General features: G+C 35.7%; 1 long non-coding RNA gene and 57 other non-coding genes across 58 annotated transcripts; 57 read left to right on the top strand and 1 right to left on the bottom strand.

The window, feature by feature from the left end:
- Positions 1-95: 95 nt before the first annotated feature.
- Positions 96-781, bottom strand: LOC149663196 (uncharacterized). Its single transcript, XR_016368642.1, has 2 exons — positions 218-781; positions 96-158 (listed from the first exon to the last, which is right to left on the bottom strand). It is a non-coding gene; the product is annotated as an uncharacterized LOC149663196 (long non-coding RNA).
- A 357-nt stretch (positions 782-1,138) lies between these two features.
- TRNAT-AGU (transfer RNA threonine (anticodon AGU)) lies at positions 1,139-1,211 on the top strand. The gene has a single exon. It is a non-coding gene; the product is annotated as a tRNA-Thr (tRNA).
- Positions 1,212-1,789: 578 nt separating this feature from the next.
- Positions 1,790-1,862, top strand: TRNAT-AGU (transfer RNA threonine (anticodon AGU)). The gene has a single exon. It is a non-coding gene; the product is annotated as a tRNA-Thr (tRNA).
- A 133-nt stretch (positions 1,863-1,995) lies between these two features.
- Positions 1,996-2,068, top strand: TRNAT-UGU (transfer RNA threonine (anticodon UGU)). The gene has a single exon. It is a non-coding gene; the product is annotated as a tRNA-Thr (tRNA).
- Positions 2,069-2,234: 166 nt separating this feature from the next.
- On the top strand, positions 2,235-2,307 carry TRNAT-AGU (transfer RNA threonine (anticodon AGU)). Its single transcript has one exon. It is a non-coding gene; the product is annotated as a tRNA-Thr (tRNA).
- A 132-nt stretch (positions 2,308-2,439) lies between these two features.
- Positions 2,440-2,512, top strand: TRNAT-UGU (transfer RNA threonine (anticodon UGU)). The gene has a single exon. It is a non-coding gene; the product is annotated as a tRNA-Thr (tRNA).
- Positions 2,513-2,883: 371 nt separating this feature from the next.
- Positions 2,884-2,956, top strand: TRNAT-UGU (transfer RNA threonine (anticodon UGU)). Its single transcript has one exon. It is a non-coding gene; the product is annotated as a tRNA-Thr (tRNA).
- Positions 2,957-3,295: 339 nt separating this feature from the next.
- On the top strand, positions 3,296-3,368 carry TRNAT-UGU (transfer RNA threonine (anticodon UGU)). The gene has a single exon. It is a non-coding gene; the product is annotated as a tRNA-Thr (tRNA).
- A 166-nt stretch (positions 3,369-3,534) lies between these two features.
- On the top strand, positions 3,535-3,607 carry TRNAT-AGU (transfer RNA threonine (anticodon AGU)). The gene has a single exon. It is a non-coding gene; the product is annotated as a tRNA-Thr (tRNA).
- Positions 3,608-4,185: 578 nt separating this feature from the next.
- Positions 4,186-4,258, top strand: TRNAT-UGU (transfer RNA threonine (anticodon UGU)). The gene has a single exon. It is a non-coding gene; the product is annotated as a tRNA-Thr (tRNA).
- A 611-nt stretch (positions 4,259-4,869) lies between these two features.
- Positions 4,870-4,942, top strand: TRNAT-AGU (transfer RNA threonine (anticodon AGU)). The gene has a single exon. It is a non-coding gene; the product is annotated as a tRNA-Thr (tRNA).
- Positions 4,943-5,585: 643 nt separating this feature from the next.
- On the top strand, positions 5,586-5,658 carry TRNAT-AGU (transfer RNA threonine (anticodon AGU)). Its single transcript has one exon. It is a non-coding gene; the product is annotated as a tRNA-Thr (tRNA).
- Positions 5,659-5,791: 133 nt separating this feature from the next.
- Positions 5,792-5,869, top strand: TRNAT-UGU (transfer RNA threonine (anticodon UGU)). The gene has a single exon. It is a non-coding gene; the product is annotated as a tRNA-Thr (tRNA).
- A 166-nt stretch (positions 5,870-6,035) lies between these two features.
- TRNAT-AGU (transfer RNA threonine (anticodon AGU)) lies at positions 6,036-6,108 on the top strand. The gene has a single exon. It is a non-coding gene; the product is annotated as a tRNA-Thr (tRNA).
- Positions 6,109-6,241: 133 nt separating this feature from the next.
- On the top strand, positions 6,242-6,314 carry TRNAT-AGU (transfer RNA threonine (anticodon AGU)). The gene has a single exon. It is a non-coding gene; the product is annotated as a tRNA-Thr (tRNA).
- A 372-nt stretch (positions 6,315-6,686) lies between these two features.
- TRNAT-AGU (transfer RNA threonine (anticodon AGU)) lies at positions 6,687-6,759 on the top strand. Its single transcript has one exon. It is a non-coding gene; the product is annotated as a tRNA-Thr (tRNA).
- A 372-nt stretch (positions 6,760-7,131) lies between these two features.
- Positions 7,132-7,204, top strand: TRNAT-AGU (transfer RNA threonine (anticodon AGU)). Its single transcript has one exon. It is a non-coding gene; the product is annotated as a tRNA-Thr (tRNA).
- A 133-nt stretch (positions 7,205-7,337) lies between these two features.
- TRNAT-AGU (transfer RNA threonine (anticodon AGU)) lies at positions 7,338-7,410 on the top strand. Its single transcript has one exon. It is a non-coding gene; the product is annotated as a tRNA-Thr (tRNA).
- Positions 7,411-7,543: 133 nt separating this feature from the next.
- On the top strand, positions 7,544-7,616 carry TRNAT-AGU (transfer RNA threonine (anticodon AGU)). Its single transcript has one exon. It is a non-coding gene; the product is annotated as a tRNA-Thr (tRNA).
- Positions 7,617-7,988: 372 nt separating this feature from the next.
- TRNAT-AGU (transfer RNA threonine (anticodon AGU)) lies at positions 7,989-8,061 on the top strand. The gene has a single exon. It is a non-coding gene; the product is annotated as a tRNA-Thr (tRNA).
- A 372-nt stretch (positions 8,062-8,433) lies between these two features.
- TRNAT-AGU (transfer RNA threonine (anticodon AGU)) lies at positions 8,434-8,506 on the top strand. Its single transcript has one exon. It is a non-coding gene; the product is annotated as a tRNA-Thr (tRNA).
- A 133-nt stretch (positions 8,507-8,639) lies between these two features.
- Positions 8,640-8,717, top strand: TRNAT-UGU (transfer RNA threonine (anticodon UGU)). Its single transcript has one exon. It is a non-coding gene; the product is annotated as a tRNA-Thr (tRNA).
- Positions 8,718-10,184: 1,467 nt separating this feature from the next.
- TRNAT-AGU (transfer RNA threonine (anticodon AGU)) lies at positions 10,185-10,257 on the top strand. Its single transcript has one exon. It is a non-coding gene; the product is annotated as a tRNA-Thr (tRNA).
- A 544-nt stretch (positions 10,258-10,801) lies between these two features.
- TRNAT-AGU (transfer RNA threonine (anticodon AGU)) lies at positions 10,802-10,874 on the top strand. Its single transcript has one exon. It is a non-coding gene; the product is annotated as a tRNA-Thr (tRNA).
- A 372-nt stretch (positions 10,875-11,246) lies between these two features.
- On the top strand, positions 11,247-11,319 carry TRNAT-AGU (transfer RNA threonine (anticodon AGU)). The gene has a single exon. It is a non-coding gene; the product is annotated as a tRNA-Thr (tRNA).
- A 133-nt stretch (positions 11,320-11,452) lies between these two features.
- On the top strand, positions 11,453-11,525 carry TRNAT-UGU (transfer RNA threonine (anticodon UGU)). The gene has a single exon. It is a non-coding gene; the product is annotated as a tRNA-Thr (tRNA).
- Positions 11,526-11,658: 133 nt separating this feature from the next.
- On the top strand, positions 11,659-11,731 carry TRNAT-AGU (transfer RNA threonine (anticodon AGU)). The gene has a single exon. It is a non-coding gene; the product is annotated as a tRNA-Thr (tRNA).
- Positions 11,732-12,070: 339 nt separating this feature from the next.
- TRNAT-AGU (transfer RNA threonine (anticodon AGU)) lies at positions 12,071-12,143 on the top strand. The gene has a single exon. It is a non-coding gene; the product is annotated as a tRNA-Thr (tRNA).
- A 339-nt stretch (positions 12,144-12,482) lies between these two features.
- Positions 12,483-12,555, top strand: TRNAT-AGU (transfer RNA threonine (anticodon AGU)). Its single transcript has one exon. It is a non-coding gene; the product is annotated as a tRNA-Thr (tRNA).
- A 783-nt stretch (positions 12,556-13,338) lies between these two features.
- On the top strand, positions 13,339-13,411 carry TRNAT-AGU (transfer RNA threonine (anticodon AGU)). Its single transcript has one exon. It is a non-coding gene; the product is annotated as a tRNA-Thr (tRNA).
- Positions 13,412-13,544: 133 nt separating this feature from the next.
- Positions 13,545-13,617, top strand: TRNAT-AGU (transfer RNA threonine (anticodon AGU)). Its single transcript has one exon. It is a non-coding gene; the product is annotated as a tRNA-Thr (tRNA).
- Positions 13,618-14,399: 782 nt separating this feature from the next.
- TRNAT-AGU (transfer RNA threonine (anticodon AGU)) lies at positions 14,400-14,472 on the top strand. The gene has a single exon. It is a non-coding gene; the product is annotated as a tRNA-Thr (tRNA).
- A 133-nt stretch (positions 14,473-14,605) lies between these two features.
- On the top strand, positions 14,606-14,678 carry TRNAT-AGU (transfer RNA threonine (anticodon AGU)). Its single transcript has one exon. It is a non-coding gene; the product is annotated as a tRNA-Thr (tRNA).
- Positions 14,679-15,223: 545 nt separating this feature from the next.
- On the top strand, positions 15,224-15,296 carry TRNAI-UAU (transfer RNA isoleucine (anticodon UAU)). The gene has a single exon. It is a non-coding gene; the product is annotated as a tRNA-Ile (tRNA).
- A 166-nt stretch (positions 15,297-15,462) lies between these two features.
- On the top strand, positions 15,463-15,535 carry TRNAT-AGU (transfer RNA threonine (anticodon AGU)). Its single transcript has one exon. It is a non-coding gene; the product is annotated as a tRNA-Thr (tRNA).
- Positions 15,536-15,668: 133 nt separating this feature from the next.
- On the top strand, positions 15,669-15,741 carry TRNAT-AGU (transfer RNA threonine (anticodon AGU)). The gene has a single exon. It is a non-coding gene; the product is annotated as a tRNA-Thr (tRNA).
- Positions 15,742-16,286: 545 nt separating this feature from the next.
- On the top strand, positions 16,287-16,359 carry TRNAI-UAU (transfer RNA isoleucine (anticodon UAU)). The gene has a single exon. It is a non-coding gene; the product is annotated as a tRNA-Ile (tRNA).
- Positions 16,360-16,525: 166 nt separating this feature from the next.
- On the top strand, positions 16,526-16,598 carry TRNAT-AGU (transfer RNA threonine (anticodon AGU)). Its single transcript has one exon. It is a non-coding gene; the product is annotated as a tRNA-Thr (tRNA).
- A 133-nt stretch (positions 16,599-16,731) lies between these two features.
- Positions 16,732-16,804, top strand: TRNAT-AGU (transfer RNA threonine (anticodon AGU)). The gene has a single exon. It is a non-coding gene; the product is annotated as a tRNA-Thr (tRNA).
- Positions 16,805-17,143: 339 nt separating this feature from the next.
- Positions 17,144-17,216, top strand: TRNAI-UAU (transfer RNA isoleucine (anticodon UAU)). The gene has a single exon. It is a non-coding gene; the product is annotated as a tRNA-Ile (tRNA).
- Positions 17,217-17,382: 166 nt separating this feature from the next.
- Positions 17,383-17,455, top strand: TRNAT-AGU (transfer RNA threonine (anticodon AGU)). Its single transcript has one exon. It is a non-coding gene; the product is annotated as a tRNA-Thr (tRNA).
- A 133-nt stretch (positions 17,456-17,588) lies between these two features.
- Positions 17,589-17,661, top strand: TRNAT-AGU (transfer RNA threonine (anticodon AGU)). Its single transcript has one exon. It is a non-coding gene; the product is annotated as a tRNA-Thr (tRNA).
- A 545-nt stretch (positions 17,662-18,206) lies between these two features.
- On the top strand, positions 18,207-18,279 carry TRNAI-UAU (transfer RNA isoleucine (anticodon UAU)). The gene has a single exon. It is a non-coding gene; the product is annotated as a tRNA-Ile (tRNA).
- A 166-nt stretch (positions 18,280-18,445) lies between these two features.
- On the top strand, positions 18,446-18,518 carry TRNAT-AGU (transfer RNA threonine (anticodon AGU)). Its single transcript has one exon. It is a non-coding gene; the product is annotated as a tRNA-Thr (tRNA).
- A 166-nt stretch (positions 18,519-18,684) lies between these two features.
- Positions 18,685-18,757, top strand: TRNAT-AGU (transfer RNA threonine (anticodon AGU)). The gene has a single exon. It is a non-coding gene; the product is annotated as a tRNA-Thr (tRNA).
- A 133-nt stretch (positions 18,758-18,890) lies between these two features.
- Positions 18,891-18,963, top strand: TRNAT-AGU (transfer RNA threonine (anticodon AGU)). The gene has a single exon. It is a non-coding gene; the product is annotated as a tRNA-Thr (tRNA).
- A 545-nt stretch (positions 18,964-19,508) lies between these two features.
- TRNAI-UAU (transfer RNA isoleucine (anticodon UAU)) lies at positions 19,509-19,581 on the top strand. The gene has a single exon. It is a non-coding gene; the product is annotated as a tRNA-Ile (tRNA).
- A 166-nt stretch (positions 19,582-19,747) lies between these two features.
- Positions 19,748-19,820, top strand: TRNAT-AGU (transfer RNA threonine (anticodon AGU)). Its single transcript has one exon. It is a non-coding gene; the product is annotated as a tRNA-Thr (tRNA).
- A 133-nt stretch (positions 19,821-19,953) lies between these two features.
- Positions 19,954-20,026, top strand: TRNAT-AGU (transfer RNA threonine (anticodon AGU)). Its single transcript has one exon. It is a non-coding gene; the product is annotated as a tRNA-Thr (tRNA).
- Positions 20,027-20,159: 133 nt separating this feature from the next.
- Positions 20,160-20,232, top strand: TRNAT-AGU (transfer RNA threonine (anticodon AGU)). The gene has a single exon. It is a non-coding gene; the product is annotated as a tRNA-Thr (tRNA).
- Positions 20,233-20,365: 133 nt separating this feature from the next.
- On the top strand, positions 20,366-20,438 carry TRNAT-AGU (transfer RNA threonine (anticodon AGU)). Its single transcript has one exon. It is a non-coding gene; the product is annotated as a tRNA-Thr (tRNA).
- Positions 20,439-20,604: 166 nt separating this feature from the next.
- TRNAT-AGU (transfer RNA threonine (anticodon AGU)) lies at positions 20,605-20,677 on the top strand. The gene has a single exon. It is a non-coding gene; the product is annotated as a tRNA-Thr (tRNA).
- A 133-nt stretch (positions 20,678-20,810) lies between these two features.
- TRNAT-AGU (transfer RNA threonine (anticodon AGU)) lies at positions 20,811-20,883 on the top strand. Its single transcript has one exon. It is a non-coding gene; the product is annotated as a tRNA-Thr (tRNA).
- Positions 20,884-21,016: 133 nt separating this feature from the next.
- TRNAT-AGU (transfer RNA threonine (anticodon AGU)) lies at positions 21,017-21,089 on the top strand. Its single transcript has one exon. It is a non-coding gene; the product is annotated as a tRNA-Thr (tRNA).
- A 1,228-nt stretch (positions 21,090-22,317) lies between these two features.
- On the top strand, positions 22,318-22,390 carry TRNAI-UAU (transfer RNA isoleucine (anticodon UAU)). Its single transcript has one exon. It is a non-coding gene; the product is annotated as a tRNA-Ile (tRNA).
- Positions 22,391-22,556: 166 nt separating this feature from the next.
- On the top strand, positions 22,557-22,629 carry TRNAT-AGU (transfer RNA threonine (anticodon AGU)). The gene has a single exon. It is a non-coding gene; the product is annotated as a tRNA-Thr (tRNA).
- A 133-nt stretch (positions 22,630-22,762) lies between these two features.
- TRNAT-AGU (transfer RNA threonine (anticodon AGU)) lies at positions 22,763-22,835 on the top strand. Its single transcript has one exon. It is a non-coding gene; the product is annotated as a tRNA-Thr (tRNA).
- Positions 22,836-22,968: 133 nt separating this feature from the next.
- TRNAT-AGU (transfer RNA threonine (anticodon AGU)) lies at positions 22,969-23,041 on the top strand. Its single transcript has one exon. It is a non-coding gene; the product is annotated as a tRNA-Thr (tRNA).
- Positions 23,042-23,137: the final 96 nt, after the last annotated feature.

Genomic DNA, 23,137 nt, shown 5'->3' with positions numbered 1-23,137 from the left:
CATTTATTTTAAATTTTACTTAAAAACCTTCTTTTGTCACTTTGAGATTTTAAAGTTTGTGTTCCGAAGGTTTTTGCAAAAGGGGAAATTGTTAACTAAGTCCCTTTACTTTTTGATTTTGTAAAAGTAACAGACCGAGGTCCAGCTGATGAGGAATCCTAAAATTTTATGTTTTACTTATTTATTCTTGAGATCAATTTTCCTGTAAATTTCTCACCAAGGATCTAGCCTTTTTTCTTGGTGGTAATTCAGCCTCCAAGTTTTCAGTTTCCATATTGGACTTAATATTATCATGTTCAAGAACATCTTCAGTTGTAACTGTAGTGTCTAATGAACTTAATGAAGCCGACGTACAAGCCTCCATTGATGGAAAAATATCTAAGTCAAGCGAACTAGTACCCGCTTCTACTAACTTAAGCGTAGGGATCGCATTTTGAGTTAAACGTTTTGAACCATATTGAAGACTAGGGTCAACCAGGATTCCAGGTTTGTGTTCGTAAGAATCACTGGTAAAATGTTCTGAACATACTCGACCATTCGTCTTAATAGTACTTTCACTGATTCCAATGCTTTTAAACCAAAGTCTACGGCGTTCTTCATTATTTGGAAAATTATGGAACAGTAATCCGGGATACTTTGACTTATAATTGTTTCCACAATTAGGAACAACACACTTATATACTTTAGTTTATTGTTTTCAAACTTAGCTTAGTTGAAATTAATTGAATTAAATAATTCAAAAGAAGCTCACGGAACGCTACCGAATACCGATTAGTGATTACCGAACCCTAAGCCTAGGCTTTTACGTCTGTGACTAGTCAAATACATTTTCGGAATTGTAGATGGCGCCTGCTAGTGCGCTGGTTTTGATCACGTACTCAGGGTATGCCGAATATTTTTATAGAGGGAAATTCGAAAAGGGGTGGAGCCAAAAGCGAGTTAATCGTAGTTTTTAAACAATTATTTTAAGGTTAATACATCTTTTTATGTAAAATAAAGTGCATATTCGAACACTACCTGCCTTAATACATAAAATAAACCACTTTGAAACGGAAAAAAAGGCTTGTAATTTGTAATGAGAGTAACCCTTTAAGTTAAATTACTGGAATATTCAGCATTCATGTCGCTTCAAAGCAAGGGCTCCGTGGCTAAGTGGTTAAAGCGCCTGTCTAGTAAACAGGAGATCATGAGTTCGATTCTCGTCGGAGCCTCGCTGTTATGTTACTTGAACTAGATTTCGTAGCTATATAATTTTGAAAAATTAAAATAATAGGGCAAAAGTTCCCATGAGATAATTTAGTTAATTTACTGAAATATTCTGCATTCATATCGCTTCAAACCAAGGGCTCCGTGGCTTAGTGGTTAATGCGCCTAACTAGTAAACAGGAGATCATGAGTTCGATTCTCGTCGGAGCCTCGCTGTTATGTTACTTGAACTAGATTTCGTAGCTATATAATTTTGAAAAATTAAAATAATAGGGCAAAAGTTCCCAAGAGATAATTTAGTTAATTTACTGAAATATCCTGCATTCATATCGCTTCAAAGCAAGGGCTCCGTGGCTTAGTGGTTAAAGCGCTAGTCTTGTAAACAGGAGATCATGTGTTCGATTCTCGTCGGAGCCTTGCTGTTATATTACTTGAACTAGATTTCGAAGCTATTAAATTTTGAAAAATTAAAAATAATAGTTGATTTAGATATGCATATATGCAAACAATAGTGTAAAAGTTCCCATGAGATAATTTAGTTTATTTACTGAAATATTCAGCATTCATATTGCTTCAATGCAAGGGCTCCGTGGCTTAGTGGTTAAAGCGCCTGTCTAGTAAACAGGAGATCATGAGTTCGATTCTCGTCGGAGCCTCGCTGTTATGTTACTTGAACTAGATTTCGTAGCTATATAATTTTGAAAAATTAAAATAATAGGGCAAAAGTTCACATGAGATAATTAAGTTAATTTACTGAAATATTCTACATTCATATCGCTTCAAACCAAGGGCTCCGTGGCTTAGTGGTTAAAGCGCCTGTCTTGTAAACAGGAGATCATGAGTTCGATTCTCGTCGGAGCCTTGCTGTTATATTACTTGAACTAGATTTCGAAACTATTAAATTTTGAAAAATTAAAAATAATAGTTGATTTAGATATGCATATAAGCAAACAATAGTGTTAAAGTTCTGATGAGATAATTTAGTTAATTTACTGAAATATTCAGCATTCATATCGCTTCAAAGCAAGGGCTCCGTGGCTTAGTGGTTAATGCGCCTGTCTAGTAAACAGGAGATCACGAGTTCGATTCTCGTCGGAGCCTCGTTGTTATGTTACTTGAACTAGATTTCGTAGCTGTATAATTTTGAAAAATTAAAATAATAGGGCAAAAGTTCCTATGAGATAATTTAGTTAATTTACTGAAATATCTACATTCATATCGCTTCAAACCAAGGGCTCCGTGGCTTAGTGGTTAAAGCGCCTGTCTTGTAAACAGGAGATCACGAGTTCGATACTCGTCGGAGCCTTGCTGTTATATTACTTCAACTAGATTTCGAAACTATTAAATTTTGAAAAATTAAAAATAATAGTTGATTTAGATATGCATAAAAGCAAACAATAGTGTAAAAGTTCCGATGTGATAATTTAGTTAATTTACTGAAATATTCAGCATTCATATCGCTTCAAAGCAAGGGCTCCGTGGCTTAGTGGTTAATGTGCCTGTCTAGTAAACAGGAGATCATGAGTTCGATTCTCGTCGGAGCCTCGCTGTTATGTTACTTGAACTAGATTTCGTAGCTATATAATTTTGAAAAATTAAAAAAATAGGGCAAAAGTTCCCATGAGATAATTTAGTTAATTTACTGAAATATTCTACATTCATATCGTTTCAAACCAAGGCTCCGTGGCTTAGTGGTTAAAGCGCCTGTCTTGTAAACAGGAGATCATGAGTTCGATTCTCGTCGGAGCCTTGCTGTTATATTACTTGAACTAGATTTCGAAACTATTAAATTTTGAAAAATTAAAATAATAGGGCAAAAGTTCCCATGAGATAATTTAGTTAATTTACTGAAATATTCAGCATTCATATCGCTTCAATGCAAGGGCTCCGTGGCTTAGTGGTTAAAGCGCCTGTCTAGTAAACAGGAGATCATGAGTTCTGTTCTCGTAGGAGCCTCGTTGTTATGTTACTTGAATTAGATTTCGTAGCTATATAATTTTGAAAAATTAAAATAATAGGGCAAAAGTTCCCAAGAGATAATTTCGTTAAATTACTGAAATATCCTGCATTCATACCGCTTCAAAGCAAGGGCTCCGTGGCTTAGTGGTTAAAGCGCCAGTCTTGTAAACAGGAGATCATGTGTTCGATTCCCGTCGGAGCCTTGCTGTTATATTACTTGACCTAGATTTCGAAGCTATTAAATTTTGAAAAATTAAAAATAATAGTTGATTTAGATATGCATATATGCAAACAATAGTGTAAAAGTTCCCATGAGATAATTTAGTTAATTTACTAAAATATTCAGCATTCATATCGCTTCGAAGCAAGGGCTCCGTGGCTTAGTGGTTAAAGCGCCTGTCTAGTAAACAGGAGATCATGAGTTCGATTCTCGTCGGAGCCTTGCTGTTATGTTACTTGACCTAGATTTCGTAGCTATTAAATTTTGAAAAATTAAAACAATAGGGTAAAAATTCCGAGGAGTTAATTAAGTTAAATTACTGGAATATTCAGCATTCATGTCGCTTCAAAGCAAGGGCTCCGTGGCTTAGTGGTTAAAGCGCCACTCTTGTAAACAGGAGATCATGTGTTCGATTCTCGTCGGAGCCTTGCTGTTATATTACTTGACCTAGATTTCGAAGCTATTAAATTTTGAAAAATTAAAAATAATAGTTGATTTAGATATGCATATATGCAAACAATAGTGTAAAAGTTCCCATGAGATAATTTAGTTAATTTACTAAAATATTCAGCATTCATATCGCTTCGAAGCAAGGGCTCCGTGGCTTAGTGGTCAATGCGCCTGTCTAGTAAACAGGAGATCATGAGTTCGATTCTCGTCGGAGCCTTGCTGTTATATTACTTGAACTAGATTTCGAAACTATTAAATTTTGAAAAATTAAAATAATAGGGCAAAAGTTCCCATGAGATAATTTAGTTAATTTACTGAAATATTCTGCATTCATATCGCTTCAAAGCAAGGGCTCCGTGGCTTAGTGGTTAAAGCGACTGTCTTGTAAACAGGAGATCATGAGTTCGATTCTCGTCGGAGCCTCGCTGTTATGTTACTTGAACTAGATTTCGTAGCTATATAATTTTGAAAAATTAAAATAATAGGGTAAAAATTCCGATGAGTTAATTTAGTTAAATTACTGGAATATTCAGCATTCATGTCGCTTCAAAGCAAGGGCTCCGTGGCTTAGTGGTTAAAGCGCCTGTCTAGTAAACAGTAGATCATGAGTTCGATTCTCGTCAGAGCCTCGCTGTTATGTTACTTGAACTAGATTTCGAAGCTATTAAATTTTGAAAAATTAAATATAATAGTTGATTTAGATATGCATATATGCAAACAATAGTGTAAAAGTTCCCATGAGATAATTTAGTTAATTTACTGAAATATCCTGCATTCATATCGCTTCAAAGCAAGGGCTCCGTTGCTTAGTGGTTAAAGCGCCAGTCTTGTAAACAGGAGATCATGTGTTCGATTCTCGTCGGAGCCTTGCTGTTATATTACTTGAACTAGATTTCGAAGCTATTAAATTTTGAAAAATTAAAAATAATAGTTGATTTAGATATGCATATATGCAAACAATAGTGTAAAAGTTCCCATGAGATAATTTAGTTAATTTACTGAAATATTCTGCATTCATATCGCTTCAAAACAAGGGCCCCGTGGCTTAGTGGTTAAAGCGCCTGTCTAGTAAACAGGAGATCATGAGTTCGATTCTCGTCGGAGCCTCGCTGTTATGTTACTTGAACTAGATTTCGAAGCTATTAAATTTTGAAAAATTAAAAATAATAGTTGATTTAGATATGCATATATGCAAACAATAGTGTAAAAGTTCCCATGAGTTAATTTAGTTAAATTACTGGAATATTCAGCATTCATGTCGCTTCAAAGCAAGTTCTCCGTGGCTTAGTGGTTAAAGCGCCTGTCAAGTAAACAGGAGATCATGAGTTCGATTCTCGTCGGAGCCTCGCTGTTATGTTACTTGAACTAGATTTCGAAGCTATTAAATTTTGAAAAATTAAATATAATAGTTGATTTAGATATGCATATATGCAAACAATAGTGTAAAAGTTCCCATGAGATAATTTAGTTAATTTACTGAAATATCCTGCATTCATATGCTTCAAAGCAAGGGCTATGTGGCTTAGTGGTTAAAGCGCCAGTCTTGTAAACAGGAGATCATGTGTTGGATTCTCGTCGGAGCCTTGCTGTTATATTACTTGAACTAGATTTCGAAGCTATTAAATTTTGAAAAATTAAATATAATTGTTGATTTAGATATGCATATATGCAAACAATAGTGTAAAAGTTCCCATGAGATAATTTAGTTAATTTACTGAAATATCCTGCATTCATATCGCTTCAAAGCAAGGGCTCCGTGGCTTAGTGGTTAAAGCGCCTGTCTAGTAAACAGGAGATCATGAGTTCGATTCTCGTCGGAGCCTCGCTGTTATGTTACTTGAACTAGATTTCGTAGCTATATAATTTTGAAAAATTAAAATAATAGGGCAAAAGTTCCCATGAGATAATTTAGTTAATTTACTGTAATATTCTGCATTCATATCGCTTCAAACCAAGGGCTCCGTGGCTTGGCTTAGTGGTTAAAGCGCCTGTCTTGTAAACAGGAGATCATGAGTTCGATTCTCGTCGGAGCCTCGCTGTTATATTACTTGAACTAGATTTCGAAACTATTAAATTTTGAAAAATTAAATATAATAGTTGATTTAGATATGCATATATGCAAACAATAGTGTAAAAGTTCCCATGAGATAATTTAGTTAATTTACTGAAATATCCTGCATTCATATCGCTTCAAAGCAAGGGCTCCGTGGCTTAGTGGTTAAAGCGCCTGTCTAGTAAACAGGAGATCATGAGTTCGATTCTCGTCGGAGCCTTGCTGTTATGTTACTTGACCTAGATTTCGTAGCTATTAAATTTTGAAAAATTAAAACAATAGGGTAAAAATTCCGAGGAGTTAATTAAGTTAAATTACTGGAATATTCAGCATTCATGTCGCTTCAAAGCAAGGGCTCCGTGGCTTAGTGGTTAAAGCGCCGGTCTAGTAAACAGGAGATCATGAGTTCGATTCTCGTCGGAGCCTCGCTGTTATGTTACTTGAACTAGATTTCGTAGCTATATAATTTTGAAAAATTAAAATAATAGGGCAAAAGTTCCCAAGAGATAATTTCGTTAATTTACTGAAATATCCTGCATTCATACCGCTTCAAACCAAAGGCTCCGTGGCTTAGTGGTTAAAGCGCCAGTCTTGTAAACAGGAGATCATGTGTTCGATTCTCGTCGGAGCCTTGCTGTTATATTACTTGAACTAGATTTCGAAGCTATTAAATTTTGAAAAATTAAAAATAATAGTTGATTTAGATATGCATATATGCAAACAATAGTGTAAAAGTTCCCATGAGATAATTTAGTTAATTTACTGAAATATTCAGCATTCATATCGCTTCAAAGCAAGGGCTCCGTGGCTTAGTGGTTAAAGCGCCTGTCTAGTAAACAGGAGATCATGAGTTCTATTCTCGTCGGAGCCTCGCTGTTATGTTACTTGAACTAGATTCCGTAGCTATATAATTTTGAAAAATTAAAATAATAGGGCAAAAGTTCCCAAGAGATAATTTCGTTAATTTACTGAAATATCCTGCATTCATACCGCTTCAAAGCAAGGGCTCCGTTGCTTAGTGGTTAAAGCGCCAGTCTTGTAAACAGGAGATCATGGTTTCGATTCTCGTCGGAGCCTTGCTGTTATATTTCTTGAACTAGATTTCGAAGCTATTAAATTTTGAAAAATTAAAAATAATAGTTGATTTAGATATTCATATATGCAAACAATAGTGTAAAAGTTCCCATGAGATAATTTAGTTAATTTACTGAAATATCCTGCATTCATATCGCTTCAAAGCAAGGGCTCCGTGGCTTAGTGGTTAAAGCGCCTGTCTAGTAAACAAGAGATCATGAGTTCGATTCTCGTCGGAGCCTCGCTGTTATGTTACTTGAACTAGATTTCGTAGCTATATAATTTTGAAAAATTAAAATAATAGGGCAAAAGTTCCCATGAGATAATTTAGTTAATTTACTGTAATATCCTGCATTCATATCGCTTCAAAGCAAGGGCTCCGTGGCTTAGTGGTTAAAGCGCCTGTCTAGTAAACAGGAGATCATGAGTTCGATTCTCGTCGGAGCCTTGCTGTTATGTTACTTGACCTAGATTTCGTAGCTATTAAATTTTGAAAAATTAAAACAATAGGGTAAAAATTCCGAGGAGTTAATTAAGTTAAATTACTGGAATATTCAGCATTCATGTCGCTTCAAAGCAAGGGCTCCGTGGCTTAGTGGTTAAAGCGCCGGTCTAGTAAACAGGAGATCATGAGTTCGATTCTCGTCGGAGCCTCGCTGTTATGTTACTTGAACTAGATTTCGTAGCTATATAATTTTGAAAAATTAAAATAATAGGGCAAAAGTTCCCAAGAGATAATTTCGTTAATTTACTGAAATATCCTGCATTCATACCGCTTCAAACCAAGGGCTCCGTGGCTTAGTGGTTAAAGCGCCAGTCTTGTAAACAGGAGATCATGTGTTCGATTCTCGTCGGAGCCTTGCTGTTATATTACTTGAACTAGATTTCGAAGCTATTAAATTTTGAAAAATTAAAAATAATAGTTGATTTAGATATGCATATATGCAAACAATAGTGTAAAAGTTCCCATGAGATAATTTAGTTAATTTACTGAAATATTCAGCATTCATATCGCTTCAAAGCAAGGGCTCCGTGGCTTAGTGGTTAAAGCGCCTGTCTAGTAAACAGGAGATCATGAGTTCTATTCTCGTCGGAGCCTCGCTGTTATGTTACTTGAACTAGATTCCGTAGCTATATAATTTTGAAAAATTAAAATAATAGGGCAAAAGTTCCCAAGAGATAATTTCGTTAATTTACTGAAATATCCTGCATTCATACCGCTTCAAAGCAAGGGCTCCGTTGCTTAGTGGTTAAAGCGCCAGTCTTGTAAACAGGAGATCATGTGTTCGATTCTCGTCGGAGCCTTGCTGTTATATTTCTTGAACTAGATTTCGAAGCTATTAAATTTTGAAAAATTAAAAATAATAGTTGATTTAGATATTCATATATGCAAACAATAGTGTAAAAGTTCCCATGAGATAATTTAGTTAATTTACTGAAATATCCTGCATTCATATCGCTTCAAAGCAAGGGCTCCGTGGCTTAGTGGTTAAAGCGCCTGTCTAGTAAACAAGAGATCATGAGTTCGATTCTCGTCGGAGCCTCGCTGTTATGTTACTTGAACTAGATTTCGTAGCTATATAATTTTGAAAAATTAAAATAATAGGGCAAAAGTTCCCATGAGATAATTTAGTTAATTTACTGTAATATTCTGCATTCATATCGCTTCAAACCAAGGGCTCCGTGGCTTGGCTTAGTGGTTAAAGCGCCTGTCTTGTAAACAGGAGATCATGAGTTCGATTCTCGTCGGAGCCTCGCTGTTATGTTACTTGAACTAGATTTCGTAGCTATTAAATTTTGAAAAATTAGAACAATAGGGTAAAAATTCCGATGAGTTAATTTAGTTAAATTAATGGAATATTCAGCATTCATGTCGCTTCAAAGCAAGGGCTCCGTGGCTTAGTGGTTAAAGCGCCTGTCTAGTAAACAGGAGATCATGAGTTCTATTCTCGTAGGAGCCTCGTTGTTATGTTACTTGAATTAGATTTCGTAGCTATATAATTTTGAAAATATAAATAATAGGACAAAAGTTCCCATGAGATCATTTAGTTAATTTACTGAAATATTCTGCATTCATTTCGCTTCAAAGCAAGGGCTCCGTGGCTTAGTGGTTAAAGCGCCAGTCTTGTAAACAGGAGATCATGTGTTCGATTCTCGTCGGAGCCTTGCTGTTATATTACTTGAACTAGATTTCGAAGCTATTAAATTTTGAAAAATTAAAAATAATATTTGATTTAGATATGCATATATGCAAACAATAGTGTAAAAGTTCCCATGAGATAATTTAGTTAATTTACTAAAATATTCAGCATTCATATCGCTTCAAAGCAAGGGCTCCGTGGCTTAGTGGTTAAAGCGCCTGTCTAGTAAACAGGAGATCATGTGTTCGATTCTCGTCGGAGCCTTGCTGTTATATTACTTGAACTAGATTTCGAAGCTATTAAATTTTGAAAAATTAAAAATAATAGTTGATTTAGATATGCATATATGCAAACAATAGTGTAAAAGTTCCCATGAGATAATTTAGTTAATTTACTGAAATATTCTGCATTCATATCGCTTCAAAACAAGGGCCCCGTGGCTTAGTGGTTAAAGCGCCTGTCTAGTAAACAGGAAATCATGAGTTCGATTCTCGTCGGAGCCTCGCTGTTATGTTACTTGAACTAGATTTCGTAGCTATTAAATTTTGAAAAATTAAAACAATAGGGTAAAAATTCCGATGAGTTAATTTAGTTAAATTACTGGAATATTCAGCATTCATGTCGCTTCAAAGCAAGTTCTCCGTGGCTTAGTGGTTAAAGCGCCTGTCTAGTAAACAGGAGATCATGAGTACTATTCTCGTAGGAGCCTCGTTGTTATGTTACTTGACTTAGATTTCGTAGCTATATAATTTTGAAAAATTAAAATAATAGGGCAAAAGTTCCCATGAGATAATTAAGTTAATTTACTGAAATATTCTGCATTCATTTCGCTTCAAAGCAAGGGCTCCGTGGCTTAGCGGTTAAAGCGCCAGTCTTGTAAACAGGAGATCATGTGTTCGATTCTCGTCGGAGCCTTGCTGTTATATTGCTTGAACTAGATTTCGAAGCTATTAAATTTTGAAAAATTAAATATAATAGTTGATTTAGATATGCATATATGCAAACAATAGTGTAAAAGTTCCCATGAGATAATTTAGTTAATTTACTGAAATATCCTGCATTCATATCGCTACAAAGCAAGGGCTCCGTGGCTTAGTGGTTAAAGCGCCTGTCTAGTAATCAGGAGATCATGAGTTCGATTCTCGTCGGAGCCTCGCTGTTATGTTACTTGAACTAGATTTCGTAGCTATATAATTTTGAAAAATTAAAATAATAGGGCAAAAGTTCCCATGAGATAATTTAGTTAATTTACTGAAATATTCTGCATTCATTTCGCTTCAAAGCAAGGGCTCCGTGGCTTAGCGGTTAAAGCGCCAGTCTTGTAAACAGGAGATCATGTGTTCGATTCTCGTCGGAGCCTGACTGTTATGTTACTTGACCCAGATTTCGTAGCTATTAAATTTTGAAAAATTAAAACAATAGGGTAAAAATTCCGATGAGTTAATTTAGTTAAATTACTGGAATATTCAGCATTCATGTCGCTTCAAAGCAAGGGCTCCGTGGCTTAGTGGTTAAAGCGTCTGTCTAGTAAACAGGAGATCATGAATTCTATTCTCGTCGGAGCCTGGCTGTTATGTTACTTGACCCAGATTTCGTAGCTATTTAATTTTGAAAAATTAAAAAATACGGTAAAAATTCCGATGAGTTAATTTAGTTAAATTACTGGAATATTCAGCATTCATGTCGCTTCAAAGCAAGGGCTCCGTGGCTTAGTGGTTAAAGCGCCTGTCTAGTAAACAGGAGATCATGAGTTCGATTCTCGTCGGAGCCTCGCAGTTATGTTACTTGAACAAGATTTCGTAGCTATATAATTTTGAAAATTTAAAATAATAGGGCAAAAGTTCTCAAGAGATAATTTAGTTAATTTACTGAAATATCCTGCATTCATATCGCTTCAAAGCAAGGGCTCCGTGGCTTAGTGGTTAAAGCGCCAGTCTTGTAAACAGGAGATCATGTGTTCGATTCTCGTCGGAGCCTTGCTGTTATATTACTTGAACTAGATTTCGAAGCTATTAAATTTTGAAAAATTAAATATAATAGTTGATTTAGATATGCAAATATGCAAACAATAGTGTAAAAGTTCCCATGAGATAATTTAGTTAATTTACTGAAATATTCAGCATTCATATCGCTTCAAAGCAAGGGCTCCGTGGCTTAGTGGTTAAAGCGCCTGTCTAGTAAACAGGAGATCATGAGTTCGATTCTCGTCGGAGCCGCGATGTTATGTTACTTGAACTAGATTTCGTAGCTATATAACTTTGAAAAATTAAAATAATAGGGCAAAAGTTCCCATGAGATAATTTAGTTAATTTACTGTAATATTCTGCATTCATATCGCTTCAAACCAAGGGCTCCGTGGCTTAGTGGTTAAAGCGCCTGTCTTGTAAACAGGAGATCATGAGTTCGATTCTCGTCGGAGCCTCGCTGTTATGTTACTTGAACTAGATTTCGTAGCTATTTAATTTTGAAAAATTAAAACAATAGGGTAAAAATTCCGATGAGTTAATTTAGTTAAATTACTGGAATATTCAGCATTCATGTCGCTTCAAAGCAAGGGCTCCGTGGCTTAGTGGTTAAAGCGCCTGTCTAGTAAACAGGAGATCATGAGTTCTATTCTCGTCGGAGCCTCGTTGTTATGTTACTTGAATTAGATTTCGTAGCTATATAATTTTGAAAAATTAAAATAATAGGGCAAAAGTTCCCATGAGATAATTTAGTTAATTTACTGAAATATTCTGCATTCATATCGCTTCAAAGCAAGGGCTCCGTGGCTTAGTGGTTAAAGCGCCAGTCTTGTAAACAGGAGATCATGTGTTCGATTCTCGTCGGAGCCTTGCTGTTATATTACTTGAACTAGATTTCGAAGCTATTAAATTTTGAAAAATTAAAACAATAGGGTAAAAATTCCGATGAGTTAATTTAGTTAAATTACTGGAATATTCAGCATTCATGTCGCTTCAAAGCAAGGGCTCCGTGGCTTAGTGGTTAAAGCGCCTGTCTAGTAAACAGGAGATCATGAGTTCTATTCTCGTCGGAGCCTCGTTGTTATGTTACTTGAATTAGATTTCGTAGCTATATAATTTTGAAAAATTAAAATAATAGGGCAAAAGTTCCCATGAGATAATTTAGTTAATTTACTGAAATATTCTGCATTCATATCGCTTCAAAGCAAGGGCTCCGTGGCTTAGTGGTTAAAGCGCCAGTCTTGTAAACAGGAGATCATGTGTTCGATTCTCGTCGGAGCCTTGCTGTTATATTACTTGAACTAGATTTCGAAGCTATTAAATTTTGAAAAATTAAAACAATAGGGTAAAATTTCCGAGGAGTTAATTAAGTTAAATTACTGGAATATTCAGCATTCATGTCGCTTCGAAGCAAGGGCTCCGTGGCTTAGTGGTTAAAGCGCCTGTCTAGTAAACAGGAGATCATGAGTTCGATTCTCGTCGGAGCCTCGCTGTTATGTTACTTGAACTAGATTTCGTAGCTATTAAATTTTGAAAAATTAAAACAATAGGGTAAAAATTCCGAGGAGTTAATTAAGTTAATTTACTGGAATATTCAGCATTCATGTCGCTTCGAAGCAAGGGCTCCGTGGCTTAGTGGTTAAAGCGCCTGCCTAGTAAACAGGAGATCATGAGTTCTATTCTCGTCGGAGCCTCGTTGTTATGTTACTTGAATTAGATTTCGTAGCTATATAATTTTGAAAAATTAAAATAATAGGGCAAAAGTTCCCATGAGATAATTTAGTTAATTTACTGAAATATTCTGCATTCATATCGCTTCAAACCAAGGGCTCCGTGGCTTAGTGGTTAAAGCGCCAGTCTTGTAAACAGGAGATCATGTGTTCGATTCTCGTCGGAGCCTCGCTGTTATGTTACTTGAACTAGATTTCGTAGCTATATAATTTTGAAAAATTAAAATAATAGGGCAAAAGTTCCCATGAGATAATTTAGTTAATTTACTGAAATATTCTGCATTCATATCGCTTCAAACCAAGGGCTCCGTGGCTTAGTGGTTAAAGCGCCTGTCTTATAACAGGAGATCATGAGTTCGATTCTCGTCGGAGCCTCGCTGTTATATTACTTGAACTAGATTTCGAAGCTATTAAATTTTGAAAAATTAAAAATAATAGTTGATTTAGATATGCATATATGCAAACAATAGTGTAAAAGTTCCCATGAGATAATTTAGTTAATTTACTAAAATATTCAGCATTCATATCGCTTCAAAGCAAGGGCTCCGTGGCTTAGTGGTTAAAGCGCCTGTCTAGTAAACAGGAGATCATGAGTTTGATTCTCGTCGGAGCCTTGCTGTTATGTTACTTGACCTAGATTTCGTAGCTATTAAATTTTGAAAAATTAAAACAATAGGGTAAAAATTCCGAGGAGTTAATTAAGTTAAATTACTGGAATATTCAGCATTCATGTCGCTTCGAAGCAAGGGCTCCGTGGCTTAGTGGTTAAAGCGCCTGTCTAGTAAACAAGAGATCATGAGTTCGATTCTCGTCGGAGCCTCGCTGTTATGTTACTTGAATTAGATTTCGTAGCTATTAAATTTTGAAAAATTAAAACAATAGCGTAAAAATTCCGATGAGTTAATTTAGTTAAATTACTGGAATATTCAGCATTCATGTCGCTCCAACGCAAGGGCTCCGTGGCTTAGTGGTTAAAGCGCCTGACTAGTAAACAGGAGATCATGAGTTCTATTCTCGTCGGAGCCTCGTTGTTACGTTACTTGAATTAGATTTCTTAGCTATATAATTTTGAAAAATTAAAATAATAGGGCAAAAGTTCCCATGAGATAATTTAGTTAATTTACTGAAATATTCTGCATTCATATCACTTCAAACCAAGGGCTCCGTGGCTTAGTGGTTAAAGCGCCTGTCTTATAACAGGAGATCATGAGTTCGATTCTCGTCGGAGCCTCGTTGTTATGTTACTTGAATTAGATTTCTTAGCTATATAATTTTGAAAAATTAAAATAATAGGGCAAAAGTTCCCATGAGATAATTTAGTTAATTTACTGAAATATTCTGCATTCATATCGCTTCAAACCAAGGGCTCCGTGGCTTAGTGGTTAAAGCGCCTGTCTTATAACAGGAGATCATGAGTTCGATTCTCGTCGGAGCCTCGCTGTTATATTACTTGAACTAGATTTCGAAGCTATTAAATTTTGAAAAATTAAAAATAATAGTTGATTTAGATATGCATATATGCAAACAATAGTGTAAAAGTTCCCATGAGATAATTTAGTTAATTTACTAAAATATTCAGCATTCATATCGCTTCAAAGCAAGGGCTCCGTGGCTTAGTGGTTAAAGCGCCTGTCTAGTAAACAGGAGATCATGAGTTTGATTCTCGTCGGAGCCTTGCTGTTATGTTACTTGACCTAGATTTCGTAGCTATTAAATTTTGAAAAATTAAAACAATAGGGTAAAAATTCCGAGGAGTTAATTAAGTTAAATTACTGGAATATTCAGCATTCATGTCGCTTCGAAGCAAGGGCTCCGTGGCTTAGTGGTTAAAGCGCCTGTCTAGTAAACAAGAGATCATGAGTTCGATTCTCGTCGGAGCCTCGCTGTTATGTTACTTGAATTAGATTTCGTAGCTATTAAATTTTGAAAAATTAAAACAATAGCGTAAAAATTCCGATGAGTTAATTTAGTTAAATTACTGGAATATTCAGCATTCATGTCGCTCCAACGCAAGGGCTCCGTGGCTTAGTGGTTAAAGCGCCTGACTAGTAAACAGGAGATCATGAGTTCTATTCTCGTCGGAGCCTCGTTGTTATGTTACTTGAATTAGATTTCTTAGCTATATAATTTTGAAAAATTAAAATAATAGGGCAAAAGTTCCCATGAGATAATTTAGTTAATTTACTGAAATATTCTGCATTCATATCACTTCAAACCAAGGGCTCCGTGGCTTAGTGGTTAAAGCGCCAGTCTTGAAAACAGGAGATCATGTGTTCGATTCTCGTCGGAGCTTCGCTGTTATGTTACTTGAATTAGATTTCGTAGCTATATAATTTTGAAAAATTAAAATAATAGGGCAAAAGTTCCCATGAGATAATTTAGTTAATTTACTGAAATATTCTGCATTCATATCGCTTCAAACCAAGGGCTCCGTGGCTTAGTGGTTAAAGCGCCTGTCTTATAAACAGGAGATCATGAGTTCGATTCTCGTCGGAGCTTCGCTGTTATATTACTTGAACTAGATTTCGAAGCTATTAAATTTTGAAAAATTAAAAATAATAGTTGATTTAGATATGCATATATGCAAACAATGGTGTAAAAGTTCCCATGAGATAATTTAGTTAATTTACTAAAATATTCAGCATTCATATCGCTTCAAAGCAAGGGCTCCGTGGCTTAGTGGTTAAAGCGCCTGTCTAGTAAACAGGAGATCATGAGTTTGATTCTCGTCGGAGCCTTGCTGTTATGTCACTTGACCTAGATTTCGTAGCTATTAAATTTTGAAAAATTAAAACAATAGGGTAAAAATTCCGAGGAGTTAATTAAGTTAAATTACTGGAATATTCAGCATTCATGTCGCTTCGAAGCAAGGGCTCCGTGGCTTAGTGGTTAAAGCGCCTGTCTAGTAAACAAGAGATCATGAGTTCGATTCTCGTCGGAGCCTCGCTGTTATGTCACTTGAATTAGATTTCGTAGCTATTAAATTTTGAAAAATTAAAACAATAGCGTAAAAATTCCGATGAGTTAATTTAGTTAAATTACTGGAATATTCAGCATTCATGTCGCTCCAAAGCAAGGGCTCCGTGGCTTAGTGGTTAAAGCGCCTGACTAGTAAACAGGAGATCATGAGTTCTATTCTCGTCGGAGCCTCGTTGTTATGTTACTTGAATTAGATTTCGTAGCTATATAATTTTGAAAAATTAAAATAATAGGGCAAAAGTTCCCATGAGATAATTTAGTTAATTTACTGAAATATTCTGCATTCATATCACTTCAAACCAAGGGCTTCGTGGCTTAGTGGTTAAAGCGCCAGTCTTGTAAACAGGAGATCATGTGTTCGATTCTCGTCGGAGCTTCGCTGTTATGTTACTTGGATTAGATTTCGTAGCTATATAATTTTGAAAAATTAAAATAATAGGGCAAAAGTTCCCATGAGATAATTTAGTTAATTTACTGAAATATTCTGCATTCATATCGCTTCAAACCAAGGGCTCCGTGGCTTAGTGGTTAAAGCGCCTGTCTTATAAACAGGAGATCATGAGTTCGATTCTCGTCGGAGCCTCGCTGTTATATTACTTGAACTAGATTTCGAAGCTATTAAATTTTGAAAAATTAAAAATAATAGTTGATTTAGATATGCATATATGCAAGCAATAGTGTAAAAGTTCCCATGAGATAATTTAGTTAATTTACTAAAATATTCAGCATTCATATCGCTTCAAAGCAAGGGCTCCGTGGCTTAGTGGTTAAAGCGCCTGTCTAGTAAACAGGAGATCATGAGTTTGATTCTCGTCGGAGCCTTGCTGTTATGTCACTTGACCTAGATTTCGTAGCTATTAAATTTTGAAAAATTAAAACAATAGGGTAAAAATTCCGAGGAGTTAATTAAGTTAAATTACTGGAATATTCAGCATTCATGTCGCTTCGAAGCAAGGGCTCCGTGGCTTAGTGGTTAAAGCGCCTGTCTAGTAAACAAGAGATCATGAGTTCGATTCTCGTCGGAGCCTCGCTGTTATGTCACTTGAATTAGATTTCGTAGCTATTAAATTTTGAAAATTTAAAACAATAGCGTAAAAATTCCGATGAGTTAATTTAGTTAAATTACTGGAATATTCAGCATTCATGTCGCTCCAAAGCAAGGGCTCCGTGGCTTAGTGGTTAAAGCGCCTGACTAGTAAACAGGAGATCATGAGTTCTATTCTCGTCGGAGCCTCGTTGTTATGTTACTTGAATTAGATTTCGTATCTATATAATTTTGAAAAATTAAAATAATAGGGCAAAAGTTCCCATGAGATAATTTAGTTAATTTACTGAAATATTCTGCATTCATATCGCTTCAAACCAAGGGCTCCGTGGCTTAGTGGTTAAAGCGCCTGTCTTATAAACAGGAGATCATGAGTTCGATTCTCGTCGGAGCCTCGCTGTTATATTACTTGAACTAGATTTCGAAGCTATTAAATTTTGAAAAATTAAAAATAATAGTTGATTTAGATATGCATATATGCAAACAATAGTGTAAAAGTTCCCATGAGATAATTTAGTTAATTTACTAAAATATTCAGCATTCATATCGCTTCAAAGCAAGGGCTCCGTGGCTTAGTGGTTAAAGCGCCTGTCTAGTAAACAGGAGATCATGAGTTTGATTCTCGTCGGAGCCTTGCTGTTATGTCACTTGACCTAGATTTCGTAGCTATTAAATTTTGAAAAATTAAAACAATAGGGTAAAAATTCCGAGGAGTTAATTAAGTTAAATTACTGGAATATTCAGCATTCATGTCGCTTCGAAGCAAGGGCTCCGTGGCTTAGTGGTTAAAGCGCCTGTCTAGTAAACAAGAGATCATGAGTTCGATTCTCGTCGGAGCCTCGCTGTTATGTCACTTGAATTAGATTTCGTAGCTATTAAATTTTGAAAATTTAAAACAATAGCGTAAAAATTCCGATGAGTTAATTTAGTTAAATTACTGGAATATTCAGCATTCATGTCGCTCCAAAGCAAGGGCTCCGTGGCTTAGTGGTTAAAGCGCCTGACTAGTAAACAGGAGATCATGAGTTCTATTCTCGTCGGAGCCTCGTTGTTATGTTACTTGAATTAGATTTCGTATCTATATAATTTTGAAAAATTAAAATAATAGGGCAAAAGTTCCCATGAGATAATTTAGTTAATTTACTGAAATATTCTGCATTCATATCGCTTCAAACCAAGGGCTCCGTGGCTTAGTGGTTAAAGCGCCAGTCTTGTAAACAGGAGATCATGTGTTCGATTCTCGTCGGAGCTTCGCTGTTATGTTACTTGAATTGTATTTCGTAGCTATATAATTTTGAAAAATTAAAATAATAGGGCAAAAGTTCCCATGAGATAATTTAGTTAATTTACTGAAATATTCTGCATTCATATCGCTTCAAACCAAGGGCTCCGTGGCTTAGTGGTTAAAGCGCCTGTCTTATAAACAGGAGATCATGAGTTCGATTCTCGTCGGAGCCTCGCTGTTATATTACTTGAACTAGATTTCGAAGCTATTAAATTTTGAAAAATTAAAAATAATAGTTGATTTAAATATGCATATATGCAAACAATAGTGTAAAAGTTCCCATGAGATAATTTAGTTAATTTACTAAAATATTCAGCATTCATATCGCTTCAAAGCAGGGGCTCCGTGGCTTAGTGGTTAAAGCGCCTGTCTAGTAAACAGGAGATCATGAGTTCGATTCTCGTCGGAGCCTCGCTGTTATATTACTTGAACTAGATTTCGAAGCTATTAAATTTTGAAAAATTAAAAATAATAGTTGATTTAGATATGCATATATGCAAACAATAGTGTAAAAGTTCCCATGAGATAATTTAGTTAATTTACTAAAATATTCAGCATTCATATCGCTTCAAAGCAAGGGCTCCGTGGCTTAGTGGTTAAAGCGCCTGTCTAGTAAACAGGAGATCATGAGTTTGATTCTCGTCGGAGCCTTGCTGTTATGTCACTTGACCTAGATTTCGTAGCTATTAAATTTTGAAAAATTAAAACAATAGGGTAAAAATTCCGAGGAGTTAATTAAGTTAAATTACTGGAATATTCAGCATTCATGTCGCTTCGAAGCAAGGGCTCCGTGGCTTAGTGGTTAAAGCGCCTGTCTAGTAAACAAGAGATCATGAGTTCGATTCTCGTCGGAGCCTCGCTGTTATGTCACTTGAATTAGATTTCGTAGCTATTAAATTTTGAAAAATTAAAACAATAGCGTAAAAATTCCGATGAGTTAATTTAGATAAATTACTGGAATATTCAGCATTCATGTCGCTCCAAAGCAAGGGCTCCGTGGCTTAGTGGTTAAAGCGCCTGACTAGTAAACAGGAGATCATGAGTTCTATTCTCGTCGGAGCCTCGTTGTTATGTTACTTGAATTAGATTTCGTATCTATATAATTTTGAAAAATTAAAATAATAGGGCAAAAGTTCCCATGAGATAATTTAGTTAATTTACTGAAATATTCTGCATTCATATCACTTCAAACCAAGGGCTCCGTGGCTTAGTGGTTAAAGCGCCAGTCTTGTAAACAGGAGATCATGTGTTCGATTCTCGTCGGAGCTTCGCTGTTATGTTACTTGAATTAGATTTCGTAGCTATATAATTTTGAAAAATTAAAATAATAGGGCAAAAGTTCCCATGAGATAATTTAGTTAATTTACTGAAATATTCTGCATTCATATCGCTTCAAACCAAGGGCTCCGTGGCTTAGTGGTTAAAGCGCCTGTCTTATAAACAGGAGATCATGAGTTCGATTCTCGTCGGAGCCTCGCTGTTATATTACTTGAACTAGATTTCGAAGCTATTAAATTTTGAAAAATTAAAAATAATAGTTGATTTAAATATGCATATATGCAAACAATAGTGTAAAAGTTCCCATGAGATAATTTAGTTAATTTACTAAAATATTCAGCATTCATATCGCTTCAAAGCAGGGGCTCCGTGGCTTAGTGGTTAAAGCGCCTGTCTAGTAAACAGGAGATCATGAGTTTGATTCTCGTCGGAGCCTTGCTGTTATGTCACTTGACCTAGATTTCGTAGCTATTAAATTTTGAAAAATTAAAACAATAGGGTAAAAATTCCGAGGAGTTAATTAAGTTAAATTACTGGAATATTCAGCATTCATGTCGCTTCGAAGCAAGGGCTCCGTGGCTTAGTGGTTAAAGCGCCTGTCTAGTAAACAGGAGATCATGAGTTCGATTCTCGTCGGAGCCTCGCTGTTATGTTACTTGAACAAGATTTCGTAGCTATTAAGTTTTGAAAAATTAAAACAATAGGGTAAAAATTCCGATGAGTTAATTTAGTTAAATTACTGGAATATTCAGCATTCATGTCGCTTCAAAGCAAGGGCTCCGTGGCTTAGTGGTTAAAGCGCCTGTCTAGTAAACAGGAGATCATGAGTTCGATTCTCGTCGGAGCCTCGCTGTTATGTTACTTGAACTAGCTTTCGTAGCTATTAAATTTTGAAAAATTAAAACAATAGCGTAAAAATTCCGATGAGTTAATTTAGTTAAATTACTGGAATATTCAGCATTCATGTCGCTCCAAAGCAAGGGCTCCGTGGCTTAGTGGTTAAAGCGCCTGTCTAGTAAACAGGAGATCATGAGTTCGATTCTCGTCGGAGCCTCGCTGTTATATTACTTGAACTAGATTTCGAAGCTATTAAATTTTGAAAAATTAAAAATAATAGTTGATTTAGATATGCATATAAGCAAACAATAGTGTAAAAGTTCCGATGTGATAATTTAGTTAATTTACTGGAATATTCAGCATTCATGTCGCTTCGAAGCAAGGGCTCCGTGGCTTAGTGGTTAAAGCGCCTGTCTAGTAAACAGGAGATCATGAGTTCGATTCTCGTCGGAGCCTCGCTGTTATGTTACTTGAACAAGATTTCGTAGCTATTAAGTTTTGAAAAATTAAAACAATAGAGTAAAAATTCCGATGAGTTAATTTAGTTAAATTACTGGAATATTCAGCATTCATGTCGCTTCAAAGCAAGGGCTCCGTGGCTTAGTGGTTAAAGCGCCTGTCTAGTAAACAGGAGATCATGAGTTCGATTCTCGTCGGAGCCTCGCTGTTATGTTACTTGAACTAGATTTCGTAGCTATTAAATTTTCAAAAATTAAAACAATAGCGTAAAAATTCCGATGAGTTAATTTAGTTAAATTACTGGAATATTCAGCATTCATGTCGCTCCAAAGCAAGGGCTCCGTGGCTTAGTGGTTAAAGCGCCTGTCTAGTAAACAGGAGATCATGAGTTCGATTCTCGTCGGAGCCTCGCTGTTATATTACTTGAACTAGATTTCGAAGCTATTAAATTTTGAAAAATTAAAAATAATAGTTGATTTAGATATGCATATAAGCAAACAATAGTGTAAAAGTTCCGATGTGATAATTTAGTTAATTTACTGAAATATTCAGCATTTATATCGCTTCAAAGCAAGGGCTCCGTGGCTTAGTGGTTAATGCGCCTGTCTAGTAAACAGGAGATCATGAGTTCGATTCTCGTCGGAGCCTGGCTGTTATGTTACTTGACCTAGATTTCGTAGCTATTAAATTTGAAAAATTAAAACAATAGGGTAAAAATTCCGATGAGTTAATTTAGTTAAATTACTGGAATATTCAGCATTCATGTCGCTTCAAACCAAGGGCTCCGTGGCTTAGTGGTTAAAGCGCCAGTCTTGTAAACAGGAGATCATGTGTTCGATTCTCGTCGGAGCCTCGCTGTTATGTTACTTGAACTAGATTTCGTAGCTATATAATTTTGAAAAATTAAAATAATAGGGCAAAAGTTCCCATGAGATAATTTAGTTAATTTACTGAAATATTCTGCATTCATATCGCTTCAAACCAAGGGCTCCGTGGCTTAGTGGTTAAAGCGCCAGTCTTGTAAACAGGAGATCATTTGTTCGATTCTCGTCGGAGCCTTGCTGTTATATTACTTGAACTAGATTTCGAAGCTATTAAATTTTGAAAAATTGAAAATAATAGTTGATTTAGATATGCATATATGCAAACAATAGTGTAAAAGTTCCCATGAGATAATTTAGTTAATTTACTAAAATATTCAGCATTCATATCGCTTCAAAGCAATTGCTCCGTGGCTTAGTGGTTAAAGCGCCTGTCTAGTAAACAGGAGATCATGAGTTCTATTCTCGTCGGAGCCTCGTTGTTATGTTACTTGAATTAGATTTCGTAGCTATATAATTTTGAAAAATTAAAATAATAGGGCAAAAGTTCCCATGAGATAATTTAGTTAATTTACTGAAATATTCTGCATTCATATCGCTTCAAACCAAGGGCTCCGTGGCTTAGTGGTTAAAGCGCCAGTCTTGTAAACAGGAGATCATGTGTTCGATTCTCGTCGGAGCCTCGCTGTTATGTTACTTGAACTAGATTTCGTAGCTATATAATTTTGAAAAATTAAAATAATAGGGCAAAAGTTCCCATGAGATAATTTAGTTAATTTACTGAAATATTCTGCATTCATATCGCTTCAAACCAAGGGCTCCGTGGCTTAGTGGTTAAAGCGCCTGTCTTATAAACAGGAGATCATGAGTTCGATTCTCGTCGGAGCCTCGCTGTTATATTACTTGAACTAGATTTCGAAGCTATTAAATTTTGAAAAATTAAAAATAATGGTTGATTTAGATATGCATATATGCAAACAATAGTGTAAAAGTTTCCATGAGATAATTTAGTTAATTTACTAAAATATTCAGCATTCATATCGCTTCAAAGCAAGGGCTCCGTGGCTTAGTGGTTAAAGCGCCTGTCTAGTAAACAGGAGATCATGAGTTTGATTCTCGTCGGAGCCTTGCTGTTATGTCACTTGACCTAGATTTCGTAGCTATTAAATTTTGAAAAATTAAAACAATAGGGTAAAAATTCCGAGGAGTTAATTAAGTTAAATTACTGGAATATTCAGCATTCATGTCGCTTCGAAGCAAGGGCTCCGTGGCTTAGTGGTTAAAGCGCCTGTCTAGTAAACAGGAGATCATGAGTTCGATTCTCGTCGGAGCCTCGCTGTTACGTTACTTGAACTAGATTTCGTAGCTATTAAGTTTTGAAAAATTAAAACAATAGGGTAAAAATTCCGATGAGTTAATTTAGTTAAATTACTGGAATATTCAGCATTCATGTCGCTTCAAAGCAAGGGCTCCGTGGCTTAGTGGTTAAAGCGCCTGTCTAGTAAACAGGAGATCATGAGTTCGATTCTCGTCGGAGCCTCGCTGTTATGTTACTTGAACTAGATTTCGTAGCTATTAAATTTTGAAAAATTAAAACAATAGCGTAAAAATTCCGATGAGTTAATTTAGTTAAACT

The sequence above is a fragment of the Phalangium opilio genome, unplaced genomic scaffold (assembly GCF_054372755.1).
Source record: "Phalangium opilio isolate 3A_F unplaced genomic scaffold, DU_Popi_V2 ptg000063l_1, whole genome shotgun sequence".
NCBI classification, from domain to species: domain Eukaryota; kingdom Metazoa; phylum Arthropoda; class Arachnida; order Opiliones; family Phalangiidae; genus Phalangium; species Phalangium opilio.
Note: the sequence above shows the minus strand (reverse complement) of the source record. Positions and strands in the feature narration are given on the sequence as shown.